The sequence below is a fragment of the Oncorhynchus mykiss genome, chromosome 17 (assembly GCF_013265735.2).
Source record: "Oncorhynchus mykiss isolate Arlee chromosome 17, USDA_OmykA_1.1, whole genome shotgun sequence".
Lineage (NCBI taxonomy): Eukaryota > Metazoa > Chordata > Actinopteri > Salmoniformes > Salmonidae > Oncorhynchus > Oncorhynchus mykiss.
Window position 1 is genome coordinate 29,870,020 of NC_048581.1, and position 10,660 is coordinate 29,880,679.

The following is a 10,660-nucleotide window of genomic DNA, read 5'->3' on the forward strand; positions in this document are numbered from 1 at the left end:
AAGCCCTGTAGTATATTCTACATCTCCCACCTCCTACTGTATCTGCAGAGGAATAACTCCAGTGGTATTTCGCAGTGTGTGTGCTCCCCTGTGTGCTGTGTTGACAGGATGGTGACGTTTCACCATGGCGACCAGTCTCTTGGCACCCAGCTTGACATTCTAGCCAGCGCTGGTGACAGTCAGGGACTCATTTGGCCAGGTTCCCATGGTGATAACAAACACACATGTGCACCTACATCAACATTTCAAGCTGTACAGTAAGGTGAGAAGTACCGGTGAATGAAAAGGGAACACACACACACGCATGTGAACACACACACACACACACACACACACACACACACACACACACACACACACACACACACACACACACACACACACACCTGCCTACCTATCTGACTCAGCAGTGTCAGGGACAAGAGAACAGCATTTGGCAGCAGATCAATAATGCATCACCTATGTGGCTATGTAACCTCCTCATGGTACAACAGGTAATGTCAACACATAACTCATCCAGAGACCCTGTTGGTACTTACTTGAACTCCTAGCAGCATACAGGTCCTCTCTAGTCATGAGAGGAGAGGACTTAATAAGCATTGTTCTTACTACCATGGCTACCTAATCATCCACAGCCTCCAATTGATTCATAGAAACACTCTCTTCTCCACCGTAACTCATGACCAGGTCGTTGCTGCAACTTGGTAAAATAAGGGTTAAATGTACCAGGTTATGATATATGTCACGTCCTGACCTTAGTTCCTTTTTTGTCTCTGTTTTAGTTTGGTCAGGGCGTGAGTTGGGGTGGGCATTCTATGTTTTGTGTTCTATGTTTTCCATTTCTATGTGTTTGGCCTGGTATGGTTCCCAATCAGAGGCAGCAGACAATCGTTGTCTCTGATTGAGAACCATACTTAGGCAGCCTGTTTTTCCCACTTGAGTTGTGGGTAGTTGTTTTCTGTGTCTCTACCAGACAGGGCTGTTTTGGTTGTGCTTTTGTTTACGTTGTGTTTCAATGTTCAGCTTATCGAATAAATCTAACATGGACACTTACCATGCTGCATCTTGGTCATCTCCTTCCAACACCCGTTACAATATATTTTTACCATGTCATAGAACAGGAGTGTGAAACTCATTCCACAGAAGGCGGCGGGTTTTGGGTTTAAGACCTAGACAACGAGATGAGGGGAGTTCCTTACTAATTAGTGACCTTAATTAATCAATCAAGTACAAGGGTGGAGGGAAAATCCACAGACTCGTGGCAGTGGTTCTTAGATACATATCTCTTGGTGATTTATGGATCCAAGAGGCTCTCCATCATGACAGGGCTATGGAGGAGAAACCTGAGGAATCCACAATTAGGAACACTTCCCCAAGCCAGAGATGAGATGCGCACATAACTTGTACAATTCACATTCCTGGCGCTGCTCCTGTGGATCCAAAACCATCCGATACCCATGCTTCAGAACATTCGTGACAGGCGCGAGGAGTTTCACGTCTCCGTTGCTGACAGAATTCCATGAGAATGGCCGTGTCGAGATGCCAGGGTCACATTCACAATCTCCTCACTCTAACAAGACGGGAGGATGGCATTCATTGACATCTGGAATCATGAAGAGACAGAAAGCACTCATTCCTTCTTTGTGCCTTTCCCTGTAATAGTTCATTAGGTTGCCACGGGTCTGGCATTCAGGGGCCTATGAAAAGTATTCCATAAGGGAAGTCGTCAATATAGGCTTCTGTGGGGCACATCATGGTAGTAGCATTGATAACCAGTGATAATGCTGGTTGATAAACAGGATGATGATTCATCTTGAGACTTTTTCTAGTCCAGAACCTGAAGCAGAAGTTCCATATGTAACTGGTATACGTGTCTAATTAGAGATTAATGAGAAAGTGCGTACACATCACATAGTGGTTTACGCTAGTGCAGTATCAGTGATCTCATCTGGTCTAATCCCCATCTGCTAATCCAGCCAGGTTTTAGCAGGGGTCTGGGAAAGACATACGGCAGCGGACTGGAACAGGCTAACAGGCTAACGCTACGCTAACTTGGCCCCTCCGGATTGTGGGACAGGGAGCCCCCATGAGCTGTTCATGCTGACCCGGCCTGCTTGCTGGGTGCGTGGGCCAGGTTGATCATGTGCACCACGATCCTGATCATCTCGACCCTGTCAGTCATTCTGCGCAGACGATTCAACAACCGAGTCAAACCGTGAGTACATCCAAGCCTAACCACCGATAAACCATTCATCCCTTTTACAGTCCCTGCTTGCCCGTGTCTGGCATAGAGAAAGTTAACTGGTCTAGACGGAGAGCTCCGATCCCTATCATGCTCTGGTTGGGGGCTCTAAGTTTGATGTCTGAGGGCTCTAGTCTTGTTTGATGGATTTATTCTTGTGTGGGATTTGCAATGAGAAAGATTCTGTTTTGCCAGCACTTGGGCTCTTCAGTTCGAATCATTTGTTAGAATAATTTGTCATCTCCCAATCATTTGTCGTCTCCACTCTCTATCTCTATTATGTGTGATGAGTATAATGCCAGTACGGAGTACACCAGATGTATTTGTTCTAGTTCCCCCCCAGCCTTAAGGCCCTCCCTGTCCTTGAATGTCATCTCACTGTGACTGTCTGGGAAAAGAGGCAATTATGTGGTGTGAAAAACACCAGGGGTCGAGGGTTGAATTGATTCAAGGTGATTTTGTGCTGCGAAGCTGGCATCGTTAGTGTGAAGTGTGCTCAGTTAGTTCCCTGCTGAATGTTATGTTGAAGGACAGATCTTGGAACAACCATTCTGGGAGAAACCAGACGTTTCTAGTAAATATGAATTGTTAACGCCATGGTGGCCATAAAACTCAAGATCATGGGGAGGACATCAATTGCGGTACTACAGCATGATACCTAAATAACAGACGATCTCTTCATGCCAAGGTGAGAGAGGAAGTAAAGTTCAGTATGTGAGGTTATTTTGTTTTGAGGAATGTAAAAACACCACTATGATGGATGGAGGCTTGGGTGTGGTGGTTTGGATGTCAAGCTGATGCCAAATACCAGCCTGTACCCGGTGTGCCAGCCTCCCAGTCAACTCTGAACTCAAGTTGGGCTATAAGATTGTTTACAACAAAAAAACGACCCAAGCTTCCATCGCCTCACGTGTTGTTTTGTACCATTATGACTCATGGATTACTGTCAAGCCATTTAAATCCATCCTTAAAATGCTTGTCAGGATAATCTTTGAGATAATCTTTCTCTGCTCACATTTGTCTAACTCTGCGCAACAAGAGAACAGGCTGTGATCGGGTTGAAAAGTTTGAGTTCAAAGGTTGAGGGTAGACATTATGGCGTTATTGGAGTTAAGGCCAGTTTGCCAGGGAGGAGATGGGACAGCCTGTTCTTTCGCCATGAGATTTAGAACCAATGTGAGCATTCTATTGTGTGATCAATTTGACTGGGTGAGACAGTGCTACTGTAGTGTTTCACCATCAGCTCTGACAGTCAGTCTTAGATTGGTCTGATACACTATTGGGTAACACTTTATTTGAATAGGCCATCTGTAGATGATCTACAGACTATCAGTAACATTTGAAATAACTATCTACTAACCCTAGCCCTAGACGTACCCCTAACCTTAACCCTTATCCAGGCTGTATCACATCTGGCCGTGATTGAGAGTCCCATAGGGCAGCACACAATTGGCCCAGCGTTGTCCGGGTTTGGCCATCGTGTAGGCCGTCAATGTAAATAAGAATTTGTTCTTAACTGACTTGCTGAGTTAAATAAAGGTTAAATACATTTTTAAAAAATTAATTAATTAATTAATTAATTAAATAATAATTATTCTAACCCTAAACTGAACCTTTACCCTGACCCTAGCCCTAACCCTTACCGTAACTGTAACCTTAGCAAGCAGTTGCTTATCAACAGATAGTTTGTTGGTAGTATGATCATCTGTAGAGCATCTACAGATGCACTATCCAGACTATCCAAATAAAGAGTGACACACTACTGTCCTTGGAGAGCCTTGTTGCTGGAGAGTTGAGTAGAGAGAGAGGCCACTGAGGACATTCCCCTGATCGTCCTTCCCACAAGCACATACTTACACAGACAACATTACAGACACTCCTCAGCCACCCACAGTATCACTCTCACACAGCCAGTCCAAAGAAATAACACACTTTAAGTAACAGTACCTCTTCAGCAATATACTTTTTTTTTTACCTTTATTTAACTAGGCAAGTCAGTTAAGAACAAATTCTTATTTTCAATGACGGCCTAGGAACAGTGGGTTAACTGCCTGTTCAGGGGCAGAACGACATATTTGTACCTTGTCAGCTCGGGGGTTTGAACTTGCAACCTTCCGGTTACTAGTCCAATGCTCTAACCACTAGGCTCCCCTACCAGATACACTGGATTTTTTTAATTAAATGACGGTCTACCAAAAGGCAAAAGGCCTCCTGTGGGGACGGGGGCTGGGATTCAAAAGAAATGTAGAATTAAATAAAAATGTAGTGAAATGTGTTGTTTTATAGCTGTAGTAGTATGACACCCCTGGAGCAAATGAGGGTTAAGTGTCTTGCTCAAGGGCACATCAACAGATGTGTTACAGGCCCGACACTCTAACCACTAGGCAACCTTCCGACCTGCCACCCAGTTTACTATGTAAGAGCATTCCCTATCAGCTCAGCACATGGAGATGCCACAGGGCTTGGGGTGGCAGGAGTGGTTTGAGTATATTCAAACATCTTCCGTGGGACTGAGAACCAACAACACAGATCTTCTGTTTACCCCTGGAGCTGATTAACACTCTCTCTATGAACCTCTGAGCTGCCGTACAATCTCTGGAGGCTTGTTTTAAATAATGTAAAACACACACGCGCACACACATACACAGGCATTACAAGCACAAACAGACTGCTTGACAGATATGCTCGGGTAGTAATTCTCTCCTCTGTATATTGAACACTGACTACATTACAAGCACAAACAGACTGCTTGACAGATATGCTCGGGTAGTAATTCTCTCCTCTGTATATTGAACACTGACTACATTACAAGCACAAACAGACTGCTTGACAGATATGCTCGGGTAGTAATTCTCTCCTCTGTATATTGAACACTGACTACATTACAAGCACAAACAGACTGCTTGACAGATATGCTCGGGTAGTAATTCTCTCCTCTGTATATTGAACACTGACTACATTACAAGCGCCAAACATGTTCTATGCAGATTGTGGAACACTGCTACCCACCAACCTGGAAACAGTGACACATTGCTTTGCATTGAACCAAACTGACTGTGCAGGCTTTGTGCTTGACCAGCTAAAAGGAGAATCCCTCTCAAAAACCAACAAAGCAACCAAAAATCATGTCCTCAGAGTAATCTGTCTCTCTCTTTCTGGCAGGAAGTCACTGAATCACTAAGGGATTGGTGACAGCCCATGCCAAAAAGGCGAGCAGTCACCATACTTACACTTAGAAATCCCAGAGTTATTCAGCTGTGGGAGTTTATCTGTCACACCCTCTTCTCCAGTGCTAATACGATCTTTCACCTGCTGTCCATCCACCTCTCCACCCCTGCTTTCCTCTTCTCTCCTCCTTCCCTCCATCCTTTCAGCCATCCGGACGAGCTGGGGGAGAAAGAGATGGCATACGTGCAGAGAGAACTGCAGTCCATGGAGAAGTGAGGCTCACCGCGCTGTCAGGCATCAGTTGCAGGTACATTACTACAGTAAATTTGGATGTACTGCAGATCGAAATAGCCTTCAAAAACACACGCCTGTCATCCTCATGGGCTTCTAATGGAGTTTACTTGCAATTTGTGAGTAAAGAATACAGTTTGTTGTGTCGGTAGTAAAGTTGTAGTTCAACTGGTGCTGTGGGAAAGCATACCTACACCAAAGACCATGCAGCATAGTAGACATACTGTACAGCACCAGTCAAAAGTTTGGACACACCTACTCATTCCAGTGTTTTTCTTTATTTGTACTATTTTCTACATTGTATAATAATAGTGAAGACATCCAAACTATGAAATAACACACATTGAATAATGTAGTAACTAAAAAGAAAAATCAACAAATCAAAATAGATTTATGATTTTAGATTTTTCAAAGTAGCCACCCTTTGCCATTATGACAGTTTGCAAACTCTTGGCATTCTCTCAACCAGCATCACCTGGAATGCTTTTCTAACAGTCTTGGAGGAGTTCCCACATATGCTGAGCACTTGTAGGCTACTTTTTCTTCACTCTGCAGTCCAACTCATCCCAAACCATCTCAATTGGGTTGAGCTCGGGTGATTGTGGAGACCAGGTCATCTAATGCAGCACACCATCACTCTCCTTCTTGGTCAAATAGCCCTTACACAGCCTGGACTGTGGTAGCCATGCTGGTTAAGTGTGCCTTGAATTTGCAAATAAATCACTGAACGTGTCACCAGCAACGCACCCCCACAACATCACACCTCCTCCTCCATGCTTCACGGTGGGAACTACACATGCGGAGATCATCCGTTCAGCTACTCTGCGTCTGACAAAGATCTCAAATTTGGACGTATTTCTTGGCCCAAGCAAGTCTCTTCTTCTTATTGGTGTCCTTTAGTAGTGGTTTCTTTGCAGCAATTCAACCATGAAAACCTGATTCACAGTCTCCAATTAAAACAGTTTATGTTGAGATGTGTCTGTTATTTGGGCTGCAATTTCTGAGGTTAGTAACTCTACTCAACTTATCCTCTGCAGCAGAGGTAACTCTGGGTCTTACTTTCCTGTGGCGGTCCTCATGAGAGCCAGTTTCATCATAGCGCTTGATGGTTTTTGCGACTGCACTTGAGAAAACTTTTAAGTTCTTAAATTTTTCTGCATTGACTGACCTTCATGTCTTAAAGTAATGATGGACGGTCATTTCTCTTTGCTCATTTGAGCTGTTCTTACCATAATATGGACTTGGTCTTTTACCAAATAGAGCTATCTTCTGTATACCACCCCTACTTTGTCACAACACAACTGATTGTCTCAAACGCACTAAGATGGAAAGAAATTCCACAAATGAACTTTTTACAAGGCACACCTGTTAAATGAAATGCATTCCAGGTGACTACCTCGTGAAGCTGGTTGAGAGAGTGCCAAGAGTGTGCAAAGCTGTCATCAAGACAAAGGGTGGCTACTTTGAAGAAACTCAAATATAAATATAATTGATGTCTTCACTATTGAGTGGGTGTGTCCAAACTTTTGACTGGTACTGTAAATAAGAGGTCAAGCTCTATAGATAAACTGACACGTTTAACCATATCTACATATCACTAGTTGCTCCAACATGTGGAGAAAGAGCGTGAGAGAGACACAGGCTTGTTATGGGAACGGGTTCAGGGAAAAGTATAAGACCTGCTCCCTCTGGTTTCATTCCAGTAAATTAGTCAAATTGGAATCTGGAGCCGCTCTTCCCCAAATGCATCTGGCTGGCTAGTCTTTGTTTCCATGGCAATACCAGTGAAGCTTCCTGGATGGTAAGCATCAATAACCACCCAATCAGAGTTTAGGCTTAGTGCTAGTGAGGTGCCGTAGGCTCCGGGGCCCGCATTCACAAAGAGTCTGAGTAGGAGTGCTGCTAAAGGATCCGTTTTGCCTTTTAAATCATAATGCATATGATTATACGGGCAGGAGAGACCCTACTCTGAAACACTTTTTAAATACAGGCCCTGGATTACTACACAGAGACTTGGTATGACTATAGTAGTGGATACTTTAAACAAGTGTCCAGGAGTCGAGCCAAAAGCATTTTAGTCCCAGGTGGCAGTGCATCAGGCTAGCTAGGCAAGCTAAACTCTCATGGCTAACATGTGTTTTATAGTACAGAGTCTACCTATACAAGACAGTCTACTGGTTTAAACTTTCTGGTGGAAATTCCTATTTTCAGATCCTCAGGCAGCAGCAACCAGTGGTGACCAGGCTGTATGGAAAGAAAAGGAACAGGTGAGAGTCCAATTATTCTATTCTAGTCTTTTCTGATTTCTCGATATTAGTCATCCATATAACCCCACTAATGGCTACAGTTTGTAATAATTATGATTCAGCAGCAGTGCTAGGACAGTAAATCATTAAATCTGTCTTCACATCAATAATGGCTCTTTCTTTTGTCAGATCGTTTATAATGCAGAGAGAAATGCATAGATAATCTTTCCCATTGATCAAAGCCCTCTCTCTTATTTGGCCGGTCCAATTACACAGCTAATTGAGGTTGAAGTAGCTTTTCAGATATTTGAGGTTGACTAAGTCTGAGATGGTTTAGCCTCGTGACTAGGGGCAGGATGTACTGAAAGGCAAGGAAAGAGCCTTGCCCTAACCAGAGGAACTCTAGCACACAGGGCAGAGTATCAATGTCTCAACTCAAGTTGCAAATACAGAAACAGTGTCAGTCACCTGAGACCGATAAGAGGGGGTGGTCTGGCCAGAAACACCCAGCTCTGTTTGGGCCAATTCCAAACACCAGTGGAGTGGGACTGTCTGGGAGTCAGAAGGGAGAGAGAGGACACTTCTTCAGCATGCCTGGAGCAGAGGATAGTGCTCGCCTGCCAGGGCACTGGAGAGATGTGAGGGAGTGGAGCATAGAGAAGAGCCACAGAGTAAGAAAGACCTCACCTGAAACTCCCTTCATCCATCTCTCACCTGCACACTCTCTCTGTGTTTTCTCATCTCAGGCAAACTACCAACACTAAATTGTTGTGTGTGTCTGCTACGACCTGGGGGGATCCACAAAGGTGAACTCTCTAAGGGTTGTAGCTTGGAAGGGTTTTACTCTCATGCCACCTTTCCTGATGCCGTTGATCAGCCCCCGTACTGCATGCACTTCTATGTCGTTTTTGAATGTACATAGATGGATTGGATGGAGTGTGTGTATGTGACTGTGTGATGAGGCAACTTGGAAATGTCAATCCATCAAGACTTGAGACTTCTGGGTCACAAGAAAACCAAGGGAACACACAGTTCCTGGGGAGAAATCCAGCATGCTGCTAAATGTTTTATGGCAATGCGAGGCGGAAAACTGCTCCCTTAGCCTGAGAAAATGTGGCATAAAGACATTCTGCTTTGCAACAACGTCTCGCTCTCTTTGAATGATTAATGTCCTTGCGTGTCAACTGCTTATCATCCCCTTGTCTGTCTGATCTCTTTTTTCCCCCCTCTCTATCTCTACCTCTCTCTCTTTCACAGATGTGGGTCCAGGATGTAGAACATGTCCTCGGTTCAACGGCTAGGCAACTGGTGAGTCGATCCAAGTCTCTGTGTGATTTTGTGATTACCACCACTCTAGCGGACATCTGTGTTGTTTGAAGTTGAATTCTGGGAACGTGTTTCGAAGGACAACTTCGTCTTTGGCGATTCCCTGCACAGGAATATTTACACAGTGATTTATCCCGTCAGCTGATAAAGGCTTTGAACCATGTGCTAAAGGAGAAACGTCTACAGCCTGAAAACTCCATACTCGATAAACAAAATGGTTACAGTTTGTAATAGTGTCCGAAAATGTGTTTTGGAGGATGGTCTCGTTGCTTTTAACCTGTGTCACACCATTGTTGCAGTAGCATTAGTAGGTTCGCTAGTCAGCAGCTAACTTACAAACTAACTGCCTCTCTCTTCCCCCTCCCAGTGTGCTTCCCTGGATAAATATCCTCACCACGAGCCTGGGGATGGCTCAAACCACTTCTCCCCTTCCTTCCAAGACTGGTTTCCCTCCCGTCATCCAGCCCTTACTTACAGACAGCTGTAGGTCCTCTGCACCCACAGACAGAAGAGCTAAGCCATGGACCACACTGCTCAGCAGCTAAAATGGACAATAGCAGCATGAAGCCTTCCTCGTTGATTGTTTTGAAATGCTTACTGGTGTGAATCATCTAGAAACCATCACAGGTAGCGCTGCCACAGAGGAGGAGTCAAAGATCTTCAGTTATATACCAGAGACACCAAAGCTCATGAAAATACATTTCTAACCTTGTCCGACTCTGCATTGAAAGCTAAGAGGAACAGAGGGGATGCAACCGTTCTAAAGCATGATGTCTACTCCTCTATGATAAGTTGCTGTTTGACATTCTGGAGAGGTGTAATCATATGAAGACACAGATGTCCTCCAAGAGTCACACTCTAATAAAGGATGATGGAAAGTCAAACAGAGACCAGAGTTTACAGTCTGGCCTTCTGTGGTCCAAGAGGCTAGAGACCAATTCTTCCCTCACACCACCCTCCCCTCAATTAAATAAACAAGATATTTGTCTGAGCTACTCTCTGTTGTATCTTTGTCTGAAAATGTTGGTAGAGTTCGAAGTCTGCCAGTGGAAACAGGAACACACAACATATCAGTATGTGCACCTACAGACCACATGACTAAGTATCCTTTTGAGAAGTTGTTGATTCTATTGGAGGTTCTGTGGCTTAGGAGGGAAATGGGACTGTGTGGTTGGTAGTTGAATGATTTCTTGGAAGCAGATATGATTTGGTGTCTATATATAGGGTCTCAACAGACGGAGCAGTGCGACCTGTACTGTGTCAGCTGACTTCCTGGTCCCTAGTCTCCTCGGCCCCCAAATGAGATCGAAGACGCCATGCTTCCTGGCTGATTAAATAAATGATTGAATCCTTGTTGTTGCTGTTGATTTTTCCCCTGTTGTCCTGG

At 44.3% G+C, this 10,660-nt stretch overlaps 1 long non-coding RNA gene across 2 annotated transcripts; it reads left to right on the plus strand.

Annotated features, from left to right (window-relative positions):
- Positions 1–1,971: 1,971 nt before the first annotated feature.
- Positions 1,972–10,260, plus strand: LOC118940394. Of its 2 annotated transcripts, XR_005036946.1 has the most exons (6): positions 1,972–2,215; positions 5,617–5,717; positions 7,405–7,502; positions 7,913–7,968; positions 9,205–9,255; positions 9,641–10,260. It is a non-coding gene; the product is annotated as an uncharacterized LOC118940394 (long non-coding RNA). The 2 variants fall into 2 exon arrangements; XR_005036945.1 differs by lacking the exon at positions 7,405–7,502.
- The last annotated feature ends 400 nt before the right edge of the window (positions 10,261–10,660 follow it).